A 22,311-nucleotide genomic window follows, 5' to 3' on the forward strand; every position below is an offset into this window, starting at 1 on the left:
ATGAGCAAAAAGGTGAAAATGGGCCACGACAACAGTTAAAGGAGTTGAAGGAGATAACTGGATAAGTTAATAGAAGGGGTACTCACTTTAGGCATCATAATATATATTGATTAACAGAACTCAATGATAGGTTTATAAGAGAATGACTGGAAAAGCTGTCCATTGAATGATCGAGTTAGAACGAAACTATAAAGCTAGAATTGATTAATAGTAAACTACATGACAAAATAAGCAACCAAATAAAAAGTTGAGCCAATAAATGAATTACAATAAGGAAAGAATTTGCTAACCTAGAGAAACCTTGGAAGGAAAATAGTAAAGGGTCATTCAGATAATCCAAAAATATCAGAATTAAGAAGTTATGGGACATCCTCGCATATCTGCATTGCTGAAGATCGTCAGCATGTCAGTTAAGTATTAGTTGTGAAAAACACATATTAGACAAGTCCACTTTATCCATTTTACCACTTTACTTTCACGTTCACTGACAATGTAAGGAGAGACAAATATCATTAACCCTTACAACATACGTTGCACATATAATTTATCAATCTTAATGGTCTCATTTGATGAACACAATAGTTGTTTCTCATTGTATTTATACAACAATTTGCTATATTGGCATTGACGCCAAGTTTCACACTGTATACTATGGGACTATCAAATGAAATTCATGTTAAATAACCGAGAAATGGCACCTTTGATAAAGCATCCATGGCTCCTTCCACATGATTTATGTCACTAATGTCCAAGCTACTAACAAGTGCCTGTAACAACTTTGGCCATCCAACAATTTTGTCTATCTATACAAAAACACTAATAATGGTACATGTTGTAGACCTAATGTGTCTCGCTGTTGCTCCTATAGAAGGTAGCAACTCTGATTTTCTATATTGCTGGTTAGTTGAAGGCATGCTTTGCAATGCCGCTAGCAGGTTATTTTTCAATAGCAACCAGCAGATTGTCGAATGTGAACTGACCGTCCCTGTTATAAAGACAAATCAGACAACTGAGAGGAAAAAAATCATCACTTTCCAAATGTCATAGCATGTGTATACCAAAATCGATTCCCATTACAATATGCATAAAAGACAGTAGTTTTCGAAAACTTGTAGCACGTTTAGGCGAAAACCAACTCCCATTGCAATATGCACAAAAGACCATATTCCATACATTAAAATAGTAGTTTCCCAAATATCCTATCTAATATACTTAGCGATATGATCTTGATCCACCTCGTATATTAGATAAGACAAACTACAAGGGGTTGAGGAATATATCAAGCATATTGTAAAGTTGTAAACCATCTGATGTGTGATAGATATCTCAATAAACCATTTGTATAGTCTATGTAGGAAAATCCTAGGTTACAGGGCTTTGGTCTAGTGGCAAAAGCACAACATTTGATATCTAGGCCACGTGTACATCATAGGTACGGGTGGATAAAATACTGGAGATTACCTTTTTCATATCTTATTACATCACTATTGTATTGATTCATGAAAAACTCTTCCAACATTGTTTCACAAGATTTCATGATAAAATACATTTTAACTTTAATGAGGATTCTAATGGAAGGCGAATACAAAGAAACATACGAATTAGCTGAGGCTAAATCAGGAAAACTAATGGAAAGGACCCAGTTTGTTGGAGTAGAGATAATTTTTGTTGTGCAACAGATAAACTATATACAGAGAAAAAAATAGAAGATGTTGAATAACTTAGATAAATTATTCACATTCAAGCATTTATCATAGAAGAGAGATCCAAGTACTGATATATAATTCATTAGCACCACAAAGAGAAGAAACGTATCAATACTTCTCTTCAAAAGTTCAGGAAAGTTTAGAATTTAAGATTCTTGTGAATGTGATAAAATACCTTCATGAACCCAATGCCAACACCGCTATCAATAACCGATGGTCCGTTCATCAATCTAAAGATCTCTATTTCTCTTCATTCTTTCAAATGTCTTTTCCTAATATCTTGAGTATTCCCATAATCCACGCTGCAGAAAGATGAGTTTCACGAGAGTTGATAATGTCACATAAGTCCACAAATATTTTACTCATTTTCAAGGTAGAATTAGGAACCTGTGACCAAAAATATTAGCAAATAGGATGAGAAATATGTTATTCACCACTAAAATCAAGACAACTTAGTGATGCTCCGATAAAGGACAAAAAAGACTAAAAGCTTATAAGATTAATAATGTTCCATTTTCAGTCAAAAGTTTGATCTTAATACCACTAAGATATCCTACAACTCATTGTCAACCACCTTGAGATCGACAGACTCATCCTGATGCATTGCAACCATATTTGGAGTTCTGCATGTGTGGCACTAAATAACTTTTTTTCAATATTTAATGCTTCAAAGTTGATATATGCTGAATAAATGTATGCATACCTAGCCAATAAGAAGCATAACTTACTTAAATTGTAAGATATTAGTGCAACTACATAAACCTTAAGTTGCAAATAAAGTAACTTTCATAGAGCAGAATTTGATAAATGCGCGACAGAATTGCATGTAATAGGAATCCAAGCAAGATAATGACTTAAACTAAAGGGCAGTCAGGATTATTAAAGCTCCCACTATGCGCGGAGACCAAGGAAGGTACCAACCACAAGGGTATAATGTATGCAAGATATAGCTTAAACTCATTATATAGAATCTAGCTTCTCACTTGTGGCAGAATGATGACTTATTCCTTCTGAAGTAATTTTATATTTATACAGTCTCTAACTATTCACTATGGCATTGCAAGTAAACTTAGACAAAGAAACTACTCTCTGCAGTGGATGCCACACTAATTGGGATCTTTTTCAGTTTTCCCCTTTCTCGTCATGTCTCCAATCGGCTGTGTTTATTTTTTGAAATAATTTTATAAGGGATGAGTAGGGTTCATGGCTGCCAAAAAGTAAATCACTACCATAACATATGTGTCGGTCAAAGCAATACGCTACCTCAATATAAATGGAATTTTCAATTTTTGCGGGACATAATCACCAAATAATGAATGGAATTTTCATTTTTTGTAGGACATAATCACCAAATAATGAAGCTTCTTCAGCCATTCTACACAATACTCTACACAAAATTTCATCGAGATACATGCCAGAAATCATTTTCCCATAAATTTGTGTAGTTTCCAAAAGTTCAACATCAAATATAAGATAAAGTACTGAAAGGAATAGAATTATTGTCTTTATTACCTGTTCCTCGGGGTTTAAACTCGAAGTATCAAGATTTTGGTCGTATTCTGTTACTGGAAGATGTGTTGAACGAAAATTACCCCATTCCATGTTGATTACCTTCAAAGACCAAGAAAAAATTATATTTAAAGTTACAAATGTGCAATGCATGCTTAGTTTGATAACAATCATAACATTTCCAAAATAAAAGGAAACCATTTTTTCAAAAATGAATTACGCATGAATTAAGCTAGGAAGGTTGTTATGAAATTTCACAAGCATCTACCATCTCTCCCAATTTTGGCAATAGACCATGCTATTTCAGAATAAAAAAGAAAGTTTGGGAGGATACTGACCGAATCAATGACAAAAACTTTCAATTTCAATGTTGATCTAAGTACAGAGACGATCAAAGAGATTCCAGTTCATTGACGTACTATTAAATACAGTTGTTTACTTGGTAAAATAACTCTGAAACTAGGAAAATCTCAGCTAATCTCAATTTAAAAGAAAGTCCATATTGGATGACTCCTGATGTACTCCCCTCTTTAAAATTATACTTGCAGAAACTTTTCTTGTCTCACAATAAAAAGAAAACTTGAACTCAAGAATATACGATTTCGAGGGGTTCATTCTCCTACTTCAAGTATGTCATCTTGATGGTTTTTCTCCAATCCATTTGTTGCTTATACTTGATTGATTATTGCTTCATGTTAAAATTTGAGAAGAAAAATATTTTTTTGGGAATAATGACCTCAATACAAACTAAACCAGTAATGACAAGCCTCAAGGCCATTCAAAATTTTGGGCTTAAATCTGCAAATGGTGGCAGAGTCACTTGCATGGATACATATAAAGTGAACAAATAAGTACTGGATATGTGCTAATTTGTGTTGCTTATCCATAGTCTGATGTTACCATTGAGACTCACAAAGAGCAAGAACTCACTGGCTAATTAAATTTGGCTCATGATCAAAAGCAGATGTTGGAAAAATAATTTTGTTTTCCACAAAGTACTAACTAGCTAGGTGTTTATTTCTTTGAACTCAGGTTATTTATTTAAAGAAAAAATGAGTTTGGTTCCACTGTCAAGCTTGATTGATATAGAAGTTAAGCTTCAGCTAACTGAAGCCAACACACACTATCAAATACAACAAATGGAAGCCACCAGATCAAAACTTCTTTAAACTCAACACTGATGACACTGCTATCGATCAGTACCATCTATTTTACAACGTTGACATGCAAAAACAATGCAGTAAGATATATTTGAAGGTATAAAGCTCAATTTTTTTCACTTTTTGACAAATTTCATGCTCATTTTAGCTTATTTTGGAGATAAATTTTAAGATGAGAGAAGATCTAATGACTTGCTGCAATATGCATTGCTAATAGAACAGTGTCATGAATTACACTGTAATTGCACACACACCACGCTCCTTAGACTCTACTTGTGAAATTATACCGAATTTATTGTTGTATTATACATATCCCGGCGATTTATTTGGGCAAAAGACTGTTTATATAGAAGAAATGATTCATCAAAATAATCAGTCACCATTGATATCGATAAATCTAAGATTGCCAAATGCTCGGGAGTTCCTCTATTCAATCTTTTTCCTTCTTGTTGCTGGATATCTCTTTCGTACACATCTTTTCTTTGTTTCCCGGGCCTCTAGTGAGTTACAGAAAGAGTTAGAAAAGGTCAAATCTTTGATGATCCATCATCTTTGATTAAGTTGCAAAAACTTCTGGATAGGTATCCTACATCTGAACCGAATTCTTTTTGGTTAAAGATTAATCTCCAAACTGTAAGATAAGAAATAAATCTCCCCTTAAGAGCAAGGGAACCATCCTCCCACTCTATAACCAGCTCACAAGGAAACTTAAAGATAACTTTACGGGTTCGACAATCTATGTACGCATAACAAGAGTAACTAATCCATTCCTAGAATAACATCAAAATCCACCATATCCAATTCAAACATATCCACCAAAGTCTGGCTACTACCAACAGATACCACACCCCCTATAGACCCTTTTAGCAATCACAGAGTCACCTACCAGGGTAGAAACTAAAAAAGGATCTAAAATAACCTCGAGATCAAAACCAAAATACTCAGCCACAAATGGGGTCACATAAGAGAGAGTGGACCTCTAATCTAGCAAACAATACACGTCCCAAGAACAGGGTTGTAATGTACTAATAACGACATCTGGTGATGCCTCGGATTCTTGCCAACTAGCAAGAGCATATTACCTATTCTGACTTGCATCGGCACTAGAAGAAAAAACAGATGTAGAAGTAACACCCGTAGGTGCGAGAGCAGAAGATGAAGCTATTGGAGCCTTACTCACCCTCGAAACACTCTTACCAACCAGATAGTTTCTAAGTATATGGCATGGATTTCCATATTTGAAACACCTATCCCCCCCCCCCCCAATCATAGAAACCCCTATGTAGCCTACCACGAAACACGTAAAGAGGGCATCATGAGGCTGACTGAGCCCCACTTTCTTGAGATTGGGCACTTTGTGCCCAAAAGTTATTGCCACCTTGCTGACACCTATCACCCGACTATTTCGAGTAAGGACCACTAGCTGAAAAGAAAGAACCAAAACTCTCCCACTTCTTCTTTAGCCACTTATCGTCGTCTCAACCACCTTCCTGTTAATCACCACCCTGTTCAAATAACTGAACCTCTTACCCTGCCTTTCCCCTAACTTAGCCTGTTTGCTCTTTTCTTCCTCTAGCTATTGCATATAACAACCAACCTAAAGATATCCATATCTTTGATCAGCAATGCAATCTTTGGATTTTCTAGGATTAAATCTCAAGATAGACCAGAAGTGAACTTTCTCATCTTTGCCCTCATATTGGATACCAATTTCGGAGCATACCTAGATAGTTGATGAAATTTCAAGGCATATTCTTTGACCGATATTTTCCCTTGGCTCAGATAAAAAAAATCCTCCAACTTTGCTTCCCTCAACTCCTGAGGAAAAAAGCAATCCAGAAAAGCATTAGAAAAAGTCTCCCATAAAGTTGACTCCTCAATATCACCTCTTTCCCTATCCCACTCCTCGTACCATTGGTATGCCATATCCTTAAGTTGGTAAGCAGCAAAATTTACCCCTTCCACATTCGTGGCTTGTATCACCCTGAAGATTTTCTCTATTTCATCCAAGAAACCTTGAGGATCCTCCTCTACCTTCACACCAGAAAAAGTAAGAGGATTCATCTTCATAAAAAGGCCAATCCTTGTGGCCTCAGCAGATGAAAGATGCATCCCACTCAGTCTGAACAGTAACCAACTGAACAATAACATGAATTTCTTAAAGAAATTTCATATTCATTACCTCACCCTGAGGAAGACTAGTAGCAACTGGTGGTACTCCAGAACAATTAGGGACTAGACCTCTAGATCGAGTATGGATCCATTGATTAAACCGTGTCCCTTTAAAATTATCCCTAGATGGAAAAAAAGAGTTACCTTAAATCTCAGATCATTGAGGCATACTGTAAAATATGAGCAAACCAAGATTAGAGAAGATTCCAATACTTAGACTTCGAGATTGACAATAGAATACCAAGAAAGTGAGACATTTCTAAATGCCTTGTAGCCTCTCTTTTATGAGTGTGTCACACTACACATTATTAAAAGAGACTATACTCAACACGAATTTGTGGACTCCCAATTGACCATGAACCTAAGCCTTTGATACCAACTTGACACGACCCAAACTAGGGCCTTGTCGTAATGGCAATCCCAAGTCCAACCAGGACTGAGGACCACCCCCGCTACCCAACTTAACCTCCAAATACACATACCCTAAGGCGGATGAACTAGAACATATAACAAGATAGAGTTTATTACCATTCCAAACTCTGGAATAGGTCTATAACCATGACGAACCCAAACAAGTCCAACCATCCATTACCAACCAACAACTATAACCAACCCAATATAAAAACTAAGTTCCTGTCCATAACTTAACATAAAAGGATGGAACAATCATAAATTTAATCCAATAGTATTAGCCCTAATACCAATGCCAATACTAAGGCTGACATCAATACCGACACCACTCATTTCAACCCATAGTAGTTCCACAAAGCCTCTAACCAAAAGAAAAATAATATCCATTTGGGATATGCCCCAACCATAGCTATAACCAATATCCATAAAATAACTAAATTATGTAAAGTCATCCATGATATGAAATAATGCCTTCTAAAATATGGAAGCTCACCACTTTAATCTAATATCTAATCATGAATTCGATCACTAAAAAGGAGGAGTAAAATAGTCGATTCCTGCATTACATGGGGATTAGCCACCCGAAAAAGGGGTAGCAGGTGAATGCACATGAAATCAAGAAGGATAAAATAATGCTATCCAGTAAAAACAAGTAAACCAACCCTATGCATACAAACCATACATATATAAATATATCCATGTCGGGAAAGGGAGCCAGGTTTAGCATGCCTTTAAAACCATTAACCTGGGTACATGTATCTTAACCTTTCTAGAACTACCCATGGGCTATATAGGTCCAGTATAACCCCTGAATGCACCTTGATGCATGTAGCTGCACGAACAAGAAATACCATAAGTGTAGGGAATTCCCAATTACCCTTTGCTCTCCATGATACGTATGTACATTATACTTATAGGAATTCCATGTACCTCATAGTATCATATATGGTCGCTATGACCAACCCTCGTATCGGCAAACATGAGTTTCCAGTGTCTCTCCATTGGACTCATACCTTTATGGTTAGCTATTACACCCCAACATTATTATCCAATTAAAACCATTACCATCCAACAAAACCATTATTCCATTATTATTAACCAAGGCTATGAGTAGGGGTATCATCATACCGACTGTAGCTTGCAAGCAATTTTCTTCGCCAATATTTTTTTGTAAAGTGATTCCCATGTTCCCATAAATTACATTATCAATTTAACTTGGGGGAATCCCGTATACCCCATAAGTGTTCCATTATTTTATTTGCTTGGGGGAATCCCATATACCCCATAAGGTGTTCATTTCCATGTCTACTTGGGGGGTTCCCTTGTATCCCTCAAGGAAGTTTAATTAACCATAACCATGACCACTAAACCTTACCATTTTACCTATCCAAACTATTTAAACCATTTATGCCATTTTGGGTTCCATTACCAAACCATAACATACAATAGTTCCATTGAAAGTCCAATAATATAGTAAAAGCATTATCAAAGGCATTTTATCAAACATGTTGGGGGCATAGTGTTTCTAAAACCAATTCCAATTACCAATTAACCATTCCCATACAACCGATTATCCAAACCACCATTAAAGCATATAAAAATATAATTAAAACATGGGAAAACCATAACTAAACATTAAATACTAAAACCCCAACATATATTTGAAAACCCCAAAACTATACAATAATCATGCTATGAAAGCATTATATAAAACATGCATTTAGTTGGAACTAGCAACAAGGGAGGAGTATATACCTTCGATTACGAAGATGACATAGAGAAATCACTTATAAAAGCCCCCGATTAATCCTCATGATGAAACGGTAGCCTTCCTTTAGCAAAGACCCTTAGAGAGAATTTGAGAGAGTTTCTAAGTGTTTTAGATTAGAATAATCGGGTAAATAATGTCCCAAAAGAGTTATAGTTGTGGGCCTTAAGTGGTTAAGTGGGGAAATGTCCAGACTACCCCAACTTAACCCGCTTAAAATTTTCGTTAGATGGTACGACTACCCCATACTACTCGTACCCTTCGATACGAGTGGTATCCACCACTTGTACCCTAGGCCTCCCTATTAGACCTAACACTGTCCACCATATGAATTGCCCAAACCATGTCATACCCAAACCATATGATTAGTACCCCTAAATCGTACCCCTTACAGAATAAAATCAACAGAAGTTTGAGAATTGTCTACCATACGAGTCAATGGTATAAGTTTTACCCTAACTTACGACTCATGGCGATCCATTCATATTCAGATCAAAGTTAAGTTACTAAGTCTCTGATTAAGTGAAGGAAAAACCCAAACCATACGTGTAACACCCCAATTTTTTGAAACCAGAATGACACACAGTGCTCATGATCCCAAAGGACCACAAGTTAACCCTCTGCTAGTACCTATAACTGAGCATTGAATAATATACTAAAATAAATGCGGAAAACTGGCAAAAACTTACCATAAGATTCAAAACTTCTAAAATACTCAAAACTGAAAACTGAATACTGATACATTTGTTTGAAAAGCCTCTAAACTATCTGAACTATGGATTTGATGGGACATGTCCCTAACTAACTCCATCTGCTAAAAATAAATTGAATGTAATACCATAATAAAATATGAATCATTCTCGAATGAAGAGGACTCATTGCTACGTCATGACTGAGTCAGGACTGCTATGGGTGTCCTGGGTCCCGTACGTTTGAACCTATGGTGTAAGACACCATAGCGTAGGAAAGTATGCGTTAGTAATTTGAATGTACTAATATGCCAGATGAGTTAAGGTTGAATACAAGGGCTTATGCATGAACATTGCTTAACTGAATAACATGAGAATACTGAAGGGGGATATATGCATGAACGTATAAACCAAAACTGGAATTGTAGTAACACTGAATACGAACTCTGAGTACTGGTTTTTAAATAATAACTTACTGAGTTTACTAATACTGATATCTGTATTTACTAACACTGAGAGTCTGAATAACTGAGTTTACTGATAACTGAACTCTAAGCTTACTAATATTGGCTGATTTAAATTGAGATCAAACCTATCTAGCGGATAATCTTTAAATCTAGTAATAATTATAAGGAAGGATTGAATCGGAGTTTGAGATCAGGCCTATCTAGCGGGCGATCTCTGAATCGATTAATACTGATACTGGTTAACTTTATGTGAGACCAAGCCTTTCTAACGGGTGGTCTATAAATCTATGGAACCATCTTAGATTCTCACTGAGCTGAATGACCATATCTAACAGTCCTGATTTTCGAGTGCTACTGTGATGACTGAGACTGAACTGTAACTGTGGAAGTTCTCACTTAACCAACATGCCCCAATCTGAACTAATGGGGTACAATCTGTAACCCCAACTGGAAGGGTGTTAGTACCATGCCACGTCTATAGATACTACTATGGTCTAGCCTCTTTAACGGGTGACCCTGAACAGAAAGTCAAGCCTAAAGCAATGGGTAACTCCTAGAAGGTAGTCAAGCCTTAATCTAGTGAGTGGCTCCTGATCAGGAAGTCAGGCTTAAGGAAATGGGTGACTCCTAGAAGGTAGTCAAGCCTTAATCTAGAGGGTGACTCCTAATCCCACGTTGGCTACGCATTTCTGAAGTACAGAGATTGCTGCTAACGACTCTACCTCTCTAATGGGAAAACCATCATCCTTGTACTCGCTCGATGCTAGTTCCTACTCCTAACTGAAAGACTTTGAACTGATTCTTAATTGAACTTAGATGGAGCTGAATCTATTATTGACTATATTACTTGACTGATCTGTCTGAGTTTGCTTAGTTCCATTATCTGATGAAATGCTGCTCGGATTCTACAATATGACTGAATGCTACTAAATTCTTGTTAGCTTACTGAGTTTCACTGAAGCCTAAACTGAATACTGAATACTACCAAATACTATTGTACCAGTACTAAATACTTAGTTTGATTAGACTGATACTAAGAATGAATTGCACTAATACTAAGATTACTGAATTTTCTTACATTCTGTAACTGTCTGAATTCTACTAATCATGGCTTGATTTAGAGTATCTTGAACCTGACAATGGCTGTAGAATTGCAGCTAATTTGTTGGGTATAAATATCCCTAGGACTCGATAACATCAAAGTTAAACATAACCATTCTTGAATAACCATGACAATGGACTTTCATTTACCATTACAATCACTAAAGCATTTCTTCAAGCACTTGGGAATCTTAAAACGTGTAAAGATATAGGGATGCATACTAATTTATCATAACTCATTCAATAAGGAATGCACAAACATAAGAATGCATGCAACATATCATAATTCACTTACTAAGACATTTCAACAAACACTTGGCATACATGAATTTATACACAATTTGGGGATTTCTTGTCATCATGCTATAATGACCCTATTTCCTTCACATGATCATTTTATCAAACATATGGGAGCATGCTTTGGTTATACAACAAATACTATACCTAAGTATCATGATTTCATCAACCAACATGCAACTTAATGAGGGATTATCATGAACATCACATAATTAATCACATGCTAGAATCAGTTGTTAATACCTGTAGTCTAAATCATGAATTAAAACTCAACAACACATAATCATAAACTTCAATACATATAAATCATGAAATCTCATAAATATATAAACTTTGTAATTTTGAAAAGGATTCTTGGACTTCTTAGGTGGAAGGAATCCAAGAATAAACATCTAACATACCTTAGAGACTATTTCTTGAAGGTTCTTGGAGAGATTCTTGGTTTCTTGTATTTTCTTGAAGAAGGGTTTTGATCTTGTTCTTAGTAATTGATCTTTGAGAGAAACCCTAATTTGATGTTATAGATTAATAATGAAGTTATGAGCCTTAATCTGATATAAATAGGTGTTAAAAAGGGTGGAAAAAATCAAAAAACCCTTACTAAAATGACTAAAAATCACTGAACGAGATATGCGATGGTGGGTGCAACAGTCCGTCGAGGGACCGATGGTCCATCGGTCCTGACCATCGTACGTGGTGAGAACTGGGTTCACTGCCTCATCGGCGATGGTTTATCGCTGGCCCAACGGTCCGTCGACCTTACCATCACGCTTAACCAAAATGAGATCTCACTGTCTCCTCTGCGATGGTTTGGGCGATGGTCCATCGCTTACTCAATGACCCGTCGACCCCTTTTCATCACACCTGGGCGGTTCTGACTGCCTTCTATAATTTGGCCATAACTTTCTATTCTGACATAGAATTTTGACTAAATGGGTATCTTTGGAAAGAGAATTCAATTTCCTAAATGATAAAAAGTTAAAATTATGAAAATTCAATATGGTTTAAGCACTACTCACTTTAGAAGTCATCTCTTAATCTTATAGAGATAGAAATAAGCTTTAAGGAAGTTCGGGGTTTTACAATATCTCCCCCTTGGGAACATGTATCATCAAATGTCACTTGTTAGGCTAAGAGTACTGATCGACTGAACTTACTTAAGGGACGTGAACATTTGAAACCTGACTATGTGACATAAAACTACTGATATTTTGAGTTCTTATACTGGACATGCATATCTGATGCATGGACTACTCGACTAAAGCAAATCATAGGTTAAATTCTCATAATGGACATGCATATCTGATGCATGGATGCATGACTGAGTTTCTCTCAGTAATGCATGACTGTGTACACTGAAAAACTGAACTTTTTCTACTGAACATACATATCTAATGCATGAATATAACTGATTCTTGAATGCATGACTGAATATGCTATGATAACTGGTATTAACTTCGTAAGGAAAGTCTAAACATGCAACTAAATAAGTTTAAGGACATGAAAGCATCAGAATATTATGGGGTATCTCCCCCTTGGGACTCTATGTCCCTTTAAGAATATTTCGCTGAAATATTAGGGTGAAGCACAGGGCACCTACAAATTGGGTCATAATTGATCGTCTAAGATCTGAAACTGATGCATAATATGTGAACTGAGCTATACTCACAACTACTAGGATACTCTATCTTGGAATAGTTACATTTCGGAGATTTCTGATAGTATGATTAGATAAAGAGATAGGAATACAAGCATCTGACTACTATACTGAATTACTGGCTGATCAAACTAACTCATACTGAAAACTTAAGCTTATGTGGGAGTAAAGGATCTAACAATGCATATCATGAAGATAAAAGACTCGTAACGTACCCAAATCTATGTCAGGGAAACTTTCCTGGTCATGGCGAGTCTGAAGTGCATAGAGTCGGTTCAGATACTGACCACTAGTGGTACTAGGAGTGGTGCTTTGCTGATGCGAATCTCTACCCTACTGAGCTAGCACTCTACACTTACGAATTCTGTAGCCTAGCTTACCACATCCAAAGCATTCCTGATTGTTTGCTTTACACATATCTAGGTGATTCTTGCCATACTCTCCACAAAATGGATAGGTATGAACACTGCTTGCACTACCCTGGGTTTTGGATCCTGGCGCCCCATCCTAGCTGACATCCCCAAACTTTGGTGTGAGTACACTGGCTGAGGATAGAGCTGGGACTAAAAATTTCTGGCTATGCTGAGAACAAGTACCACCCTGTGATCCAGCCTAAGAAAAGTTAAAACTACCTACTCTGGATCTCTTATTAGATCTCTCTCTCTTTTTAGATTTATCTGCCTCTATCTATTGAGCATGTATCATTAACCTAGCAAGATCCATGTCTCTATTGAGCATAGCAGTTCTATACTTCTTCAACACCAACCCAGATACACCAGTCACAAACTTACTCATGCTAGCTCTAGGGTCAGCTATCAAGTCAGAAGTATACTTAGCCAACTGATTGATCTTAAGATAATACTCCTTTACTATTATGGAGACTTGCCTCAGGTTCATGAACTCTTCCAGCTTACCTTTCCTTATATCTAATGGGAAAAACTTATCTAAGAAGGCATCCTGAAATACTTGCCAAGTCATGGAAGCTATATCCTCCTCACTACTCTTCTTCCACATCACTACCCAATCATTAGCAATATCCTCCAGCCTATAGGATGCTAATTCTACACTCTCCTCCTCAGACACATACATAATCTAGGTGATCTTCTTTACCTCCTCAAGATAAAACTGTGGGTCCCCACCTGCCACTGACCTAAAGAATTCTGGCAGGTTCATTCTTATGAAATTTTTTATCCTAGCTGTGGATGAATCCCCATCTTGCTGAGGTAGGGCTGCAGCCTGATGATTAACCTGAATATTAGTTATCACCGCTTGGGCTAGCTCCTCAAAAACTACTTGGAACTCTGCGTATGACACATTTTCATTTGAAGGATCTACCGGCTGAGGTGGCTGGTTGTCATTCCTACGGGCATTATCTCTGCGAAGAGGCATATTCTGTAAACGAAAAGAGAAAATTGATTAGAATGAGAGTTCAACTCAAGCTCATGCTTACTTGCACGATGTGAATACTAAACGAAGGGAAACTATTCCTAAAACATCTTATAGCGTCTTGTACATAAGTGTGGTGCGCAACACACCCATGCACACCACTCTACTAGATGCAGTTTTTTAGACTTCCTAGGATACTATTGAACCTTAGGCTCTGATACCAAGTTTGTAACGCCCTGATTTTCTTGAACCAAAATGCCACATGGTACTCATGATCACAAAGGACCACAAGCTAACCCTCTGCTGGTACCTGTACTAGAGAACTGCATAATATACTGAAACAAATGAGAAAAACTGGCGAAAACTTGCCATAAGGTTTAAAACATCAAAAATACTCAAAATTGAAAATTGAATACTAATACATCTGTCTGAAAAGCCTCTAAACTGTCTAAACTATAGAGTTGATGGGACATGTCCCGAACTAACTCCATCTGCTAAAAATAAACCGAATCAATGCCATAGTAAAATACGGATCATTCTCAAATGAAAAGGACTCACTGCTACGTCTACTGCTGCTGACTGAGTCTGGATTGCTATGGGTGCTCTAAGTCCCATACGTCTGAAACTCTGGTATAAGACACCATAATGCAGGAAAGTATGCGTCAGTACTTTAAATGTACTGGTATGCTAGATGAGGTAAGGCTGAATGCAAGGGCTTATGCATGAATATTACTTAACTGAATAACATGGGAATACTAAATGAGGATATATGCATGAACGAACAAACTAAAACTGGAATTGTAGTAACACAGAATACAAACTCTGAATACTGAATTACTAAGTTTACTAATACTGATATCTGCATTTACTAACACTAAGAGTCTAAATAACTGAGTCTACTGATAACTGAACTATGAGCTTACTAGTATCAACTGAAACTGAGATCAAACCTATCTAGCGGATGATCTTCAAATCTAGTAATAATGATAAGGAATGATTGAATCTGAGTTTTAGATCAGGCCTATCTAGTGGGCGATCTCTGAATCAATTAATACTGATACTGGTTAACTTCATATGAGGCCAGTCCTTTCTAGTGGGTGGTCTATGAATATATGAAACTATCTAAGTTCCTCACCAAGCTGAATGACTGTATTTGATAGTCCTGATTTCTAAGTGCTACTGTGATGACTAAGACTGAACTGTAATTATTGGAGTTCTCACTAAACTGACATGCCCCAAATCTAAACTAGTGGGGTTAAACTTGTAACCCAGCTGGAAGGATGTCAGTATTGTGCCATGAGTATAGACACTACTATGGTCAAGCCTCTCTAATGGGTGACCCTAAATAGAAAGTTAATCCTAAGGAAATGTATGACTCCTAAAAGGTAATTAAGCCTTAATCTAGCGGGTGACTCCTAATTAGGAAGTCAAGCCTAAGGTAACGGGTGACTCCTAGAAGGTAGTCAAGCCTTAATCTAGTGGGTGACTCCTGATCCTGTGCTGGCTACGCAGTTCTGTAGTATAGAGATTATTGTTGACGACTCTACCTCTCTAACGAGGAAGCCGTCATCCTTGTACTCATTCGGTGCTAGTTCATACTCCGAACTAAAATACTCTGAACTAATTCTTAACTGAACTTAGATGAAGCTAAATCTATTATTGACTATATTACTTGACTAATCTGACTAAGTTTGCTTGGTTTCATTATCTGATAGAATGTTGCCCGAATTCTACTATATAACTGAATGCTACTAAGTTCTTGTTAGCTTACTGAGTTTCACTAAAGCCTGAACTGAATACTAAATACTACTGAATACTATTGAACCAGATCTGAATACTTAGTTGGATTAGACTGATACTGAGACTGAATTGCACTAATAATAAGATTACTGAATTTCTTTACGTTCTGTAACTGTCTGAATTCTACTAATCATGGTTTGATTGAGAGTATCTTGAAACTGACACTAGCTCTAGACTTACAACTAATTTGTCGAGTATAAACACCCCAAGGACTTGATAACATAAAAGTTAAACATAACTATTCTTGAATAACCATGACAATGGACTTTCATTCACCATTACAATCACTAAAGCATTTCTTCAAGCACTTGGGAATCTTAAAATGTGTAAACGTATAGGGATGCATATTAATTTCTCATAATTCATTCAATAAGTAATGCACAAGAATAAGAATGCATGCAACATATCATAATTCACTCACTAAGGCAATTCAATAAACACTTGGCATACATGAATTTATACATAATTTGGAAATTTCTTGTCACACGAGCTTTTTATCAAATATATGGGAGCATGCTTTGGTTATACAACAAATACTACACCTAAGTATCATGATTTCATCAACCAACGTGCAACTTGAATAGGGTTTATCATGAACACCACATAATTAATCATATGCTAGAATCAATTCTCAATACCTGTAGTCTAAATCATGAATTAAAACTCAACAACATATAATCATGAACTTCAATACATATATATCATGAAATCTCATAAATACATAAACTTTGTAATTTTGAAAATGATTCTTGGACTTCTTGGGTGAAAAAAACCCAAGAATCAACATCTAACATACCTTAGGAGACTCTTTATTGAAGGTTCTTGGAGAGATTCTTGGTTTCTTGAGTTTTTTTGAAGAAGGGTTTTGATCTTGTTCTTAGGAATTGATTTTGAGAAAAACCCTAATTTGATGTTATTGATAAATAATGATGTTATAAGCCTTGATCTGATATAAATAGGTGTTAAAAAGGGCGGAAAAGGACCAAAAAGCCCTTTCTAAAATGACTAAAAATCACTAAATGAGATATGCGACGGTGGGTGCGATAGTCCGTCGAGGGCCCAATGGTTCGTCGGTCCTTACTGTCACATCTGGGCTAGAACTGGGTTCACTGCCTCATCTGCAATGGATTGGGCAATGGTCCATCGCTAGCTCGATGGTCCGTCAACCTTACCATCATGCTTAACCAGAACGAGGTCTCACTGTCTCCTCTACGATAGTTTGGGAGATGGTCCATCAGTAGCTCGATGGTCTGTCGACCTCTTTCCGTGGCACTTGTGCGGTTTTGACTGCCTTTTATAATTCGGCCATAACTTTCTATCCTGACATCGAATTTTGATGAAATGGGTATCGTTGGAAAGAGATTTCAATTTCCCTCATAATAAAAAGTCAAAATTAGGAAAATTCAATATGGTTTAACCACTACTCACTTTGGAATTCATTCATTAATCTTATAGAGATAGAAATAGGCTTTAAGGAAGTTTAGGGTATTACAGTACGACTTATCACCAACCATACAATTCGTACCCACCAAGTTATACCTATTCCAAAAACCAATCCAACCCACAAACCAACACTGTTTAGTATACGACCAAGAGCTTACCAACCGTACCCCATTGTAATACTGGTATCCACAAGTCGTATGATGTACATAATCCATAAATTCAGGAAATTTTCTAAGGCTCCAAACCCAGGTTGCTTCATTTGAGTAGCCAAGGAAATTGAGTCATATCGCGATGGTAGATTAGGGACTACTTGGGAGGCAAACCAAGGTACACAAATGCTTAGTGCATCCTAAGTAGGTACAAGAATGCTTAGTGCATCCTAAGTATGTTCTCATATCCCTCTATTTTACTTTATATTTGTGCATTGGGGACAGTGCACAGTCATTTAGTTAGGGGTAGGGCAAACAATAGCTATCGTGGGTTTTTAGTGCTGTGCTTCTTTTCTTGTCAGCCGTAGTTTGGTTGTAGAACTGGCATGTCTCAGTTTAAATTTATTTCATGATGTGTTTTATTTCGTTTTGTGGTGAGTCTTTTTGCATAATTAGGATATTTTTAAGTATTTAGGGCAATTGTTATGTTTTGATGTATTTTTGAGACAAATGAGACCCCTTAAAAAATTTGTTTTTGAACTGTGTGATGTATATATATGTAACCTTTATGGTTGTTGTTATGACATTAGAATTAGGGACATGATAACCATAGATAATAATTACATGAATCGGATAGGTGTTGTAACTTTGTGATATAGTCCTAGGCCGTGTGACGGTGAGATTCTACTTAGTTCCCCTTTATGTGTTAAATCTAGAACTTGCCCGGTTAGTCTTGCCTAGGTTGTAGGATAGTTAGTTAGAAGCCATTTTTTATTTTAGTCCACTTTTATCCTAAATGACCTTCCTATTGTTAAATAGTACCCTTTGATTCCTATTTCGAGCCTTATAGCCTATATTTTTATTTTCACCTTTCACCTTCCCATTTGGGTTATAATGAACTTATTTTCACCTTGGTCCTCCTCGTACATTATGCACCTCAACTCAGGTAAATCACCTACATTGAAAATGGCTATTATAGGAGTATGTGATGTAAAGTAGGTATGAAGAAGGGTAAAATAAGAGAAAAAGAAAGTAGGGATGGTTGTGGTAGCAAAAGACAAAGAAACAAATATGAAAAATGTGAAAACGTTGAAAAAGAAAGAATAAAGAAACCACACCCAACTTGATGTTCTTAAAATTAACAAGGGAGAAATAAGGGCAAAAAAATAAAGTGAAAAATGGTTAATAAGTGAGACCCCAAATTTAGTGTAGTGCTAAGGAGGCTTAGTCACTTGACATCCATATGTACTATATAAGCCCCTCTAGACTATATTACAAGCCGAGAAAATTCCTACAGTGATCCTGACTTGGCTGTTTGAAAGCTTAGACATAGAAATAAGGGCAAGCCTATGGTATTTGACATGAATTTATTGGACCTTCATTCTGAGTGTGAGTCTCTTGATTGTCTCGGAATTGACATGCTTGATTTCATATAACAGTGAGTGGGACTTCTTTTAATATGGACTGTATTGCTAAGTTTCATACTTGTTTGGGTAAGTATGACTTATATATATGTATGGTTTTCTGTTACTAATTTATTTTCCATAACTTGATTCCTTTCTGTCATACTCTTGTTCTTCATATATACACGCAGTTGGTTTTCACTTGTTGTATAGGAGGGGATAATGAATTTAAACGTAAGATGATTATTGACTTCCTTGTATATGTAGATTCTCCTAGTTAAGCATTGTGTTTTGTCCTTATTTTTGTTTTGTTGTCTGAGGGCATGCAGTATTCTAAGTTAAGGGTGTTGATGTGCTATGAATTCATAGCACTTTTGACTCTTAAAACTATGAAAATATGCATGATTCTTAGGGTGTTTTGTTAGATATGATGTGTTTTGGGTATGTTTTGAAGGAAATTAGGTTTTGTATGTGAAGTTTAAGAAAAACATAAAAAATGGAGTTTTGGCTACTTACTTGAGCAATTTTTGGCATATGTAGCACTTATCAGGCGTATGTGAAAAAAGCATGTACCAGAAATTGAAGTCCATAGACTTGATTGCAGGAATTTGAAGACTCTGTCACTTACCTGGGTCCATTTGTAAACCGTATATTGTACTTGTGAACCGTATGTGGCTAAAGTAAGTACTAGACGTCAAGATCTAGAGAGTGAAAAGTTGCAGGAAAACTTTTTGGTAGTTACTTGGGTCTTCTTATGGATCATATGAAGTACATACAGGCCGTATGTGGCCAAAGTAAGTGGCTACCGACTCCATTTTTCTTTTTTTCACTTGGCTTTTGATTTTTAGGGTTTCCTCATGTACTATAAACACCCTTTATATATTTTTTAATAGAGGTGGGACACTTTTTATACTCACAAACAAATATTCTAATTCTGTGTAATACTTCGTACTATTCTTAGCTCATTTTAGCTTTCAATTGCATGCATAAGGGGCCTAAGGCCTAAAAATTTCACTAAGTGATGAGGACTTATTCATTTTTAATACTCTAACTTTAAGGGGCAATCGAGTCTTTTCCCCTCAACCCAATCATTCATAACACGACTTGGGCATCGGTTAGGGCATAATTTTGCCATTCTTCCCCAATTTTCCTCCCAAGAAAACTACTCTCTTTCCCCAATAACACAAATTCAATTCTTTTCTCCCCAAGAAATTAAGAATTCAAGTTCCCCAAGTTTAAGAACCTTCAAGAAAGCATCAAGATTGGTGTTTCTCTTTTAAGTTAAAGGTTTAAGGTATGTGGGGTGTTTATTCATGGGTTTTTTTAACCCATGGAGCCCAAAAACCCTCTTTTCAATTAAAGATTGAATTTTTCTATCTTTATTGTATTTTGTATTACTTAATATGGGTTTAATTCATGTTTTCATGGTAATTTAAATGCAATTCATTCCATGTATGATCCCATGCAATATTTTGAATTCATCATGCAATGAATTTTAGTTTCCATGTTTTAGCCAAGTGAACTTTAAGTTGTTGAATTCTCATGTTTAAAATAATCCTATGTACAAGTCCATGCTTTTTACATGTTTGATGAAATGCCCATGTTTTTTAGTTAAACCATTATTTAATATCACAATTTAACTTTAAATGTCATATATTAAAGATCATTCTGTGCTGGTGGGTTATTAATACCTAATACCTACGTGTTTTACATTATTTTAAGATTTTCAAGTATGATATAGATAAACCATGAATATTCCTATTTACTTAGTTATTATGATCAGAATAAGCATTATAAAAATAATACTCAGTTAAACTTAGTTTAGTTCAGTACCAGTGTCAGATCTGTTGGGAGTAGGATTTAGCACTTAACGGACTTAGGGATGGGGGCTCACCCATCAGTTAAAATTTGGTCTCTAGTAGTAGTCCCTAAGTTCTAGAACTACGTAGCCAGCATAGGACTATAAGATGTTACCTGCCAGTTTAGGACAGACACTCTCTTAAGAGTCACTGCCAGTTTAGGACTGACTCTCTAGTCCTTTAGGACTTCAAATTAGTGGATCCAAACTATTAGTGTTAGTACTCATGGCATGGTACTAACACCCGTCAAATTGGGGTTATAGGTTGGACCCCAATTAGCTCAGATTAGGGCATGTCAGGTATATAATACCTTTCATAGTCTTAGTAGACTATTCAGTGTATATTCAGTTCAAGTTTGTTAGACCAAAGTATACAAATTTATAGTTATTCAATTATATAGATTTCAGTCTTTCAGATTATAGATTATTTCAGAAATATGTATATTCTTGGTTTTGCATTCTCAGATATTATAGTTTTCATGCATTCATGCTTAGTTATTTCATGTTGTTCAGTTAGTCCTTATCTCATGTGCACAGCATCCAAAGCATTTCAACAAGACCTTATCTCATATACTAGTATATTCAAAGTATTGATTGCATACTCTTCTTTATACTATGATGTCTTATATCATTTATTCAGATGCTCAATTTCCTAACTGCACTTAGACAGTACAGCGTATGCAGCAGCAGTAGTGCTGAGTCCTTATCCATCAAGGGAAAGAATTATCATTTCAGTTATTTCAGTAGTTTCATATTTTCATTCAGTCAGAGTTAGTTAGGGGATTATCCCATCAACTCCTCAATCAGTCAGTTAGAGGCTTTTTAGATAATCAGACAAACAGACAGCCAGTTAGACACTTGTGTAGTTTATTAATCTTTTCTGTATTATTAGTTATTTTAAATTGATAGTTACATTTAGTACTTCATCAGATGTTATAGACTTGTGGTTGAACAATATTTTCAGTATTCAGATTAGTATTACATTCAACAAACTATTTTTTGGACATATGTACTATTATTACATTGCTTAGTGCTCACAGTAGGTACCAGCTCATGGGTTAGCTAGTGGTCACTTATGACCGTAAGAATCATTGTCATGACTAGGGGTAGCATCAGGTCGTGACAAAACTTGGTATCAGATCCTAAGGTTTTATAGTGTCCTAGAGTGTTTGAAAGCCGCGTTAGGTAGAGTTTTGTGCATGGGTGTGAAGCGCGCCACACTTATGGACAAGAGGCTACGCAATATTTTAGGAAAAGTTTCCCTTCTTATTCATGTTGTGTAGTTGAGAATGATCTCTATTTAAACTCTCTTTTCAACTCATCCTTCATTCCATT

General features: G+C 36.2%; 1 long non-coding RNA gene across 5 annotated transcripts in view; it reads right to left on the bottom strand.

The window, feature by feature from the left end:
• Positions 1–507: 507 nt before the first annotated feature.
• The window catches only part of LOC107848620, a 34,851-nt gene continuing 13,047 nt past the window's right edge, over positions 508–22,311 (bottom strand). The window contains exons 2-5 of one of the 5 annotated variants that reach the window (XR_007046948.1): positions 13,153–14,329; positions 3,219–3,317; positions 1,882–2,093; positions 508–985 (exon numbers count right to left, since the gene is read on the bottom strand). This is a non-coding gene — a long non-coding RNA (uncharacterized LOC107848620). Of the gene's footprint in view, positions 986–1,881; positions 2,094–3,218; positions 3,318–4,755; positions 5,244–8,713; positions 9,341–11,681; positions 11,735–13,152; positions 14,330–22,311 lie in introns of those variants that run through there. The other 4 variants (XR_007046950.1, XR_007046946.1, XR_007046949.1 and 1 more) reach the window with 4 other exon arrangements.

This window comes from Capsicum annuum, chromosome 11, assembly GCF_002878395.1.
Source record: "Capsicum annuum cultivar UCD-10X-F1 chromosome 11, UCD10Xv1.1, whole genome shotgun sequence".
Lineage (NCBI taxonomy): Eukaryota > Viridiplantae > Streptophyta > Magnoliopsida > Solanales > Solanaceae > Capsicum > Capsicum annuum.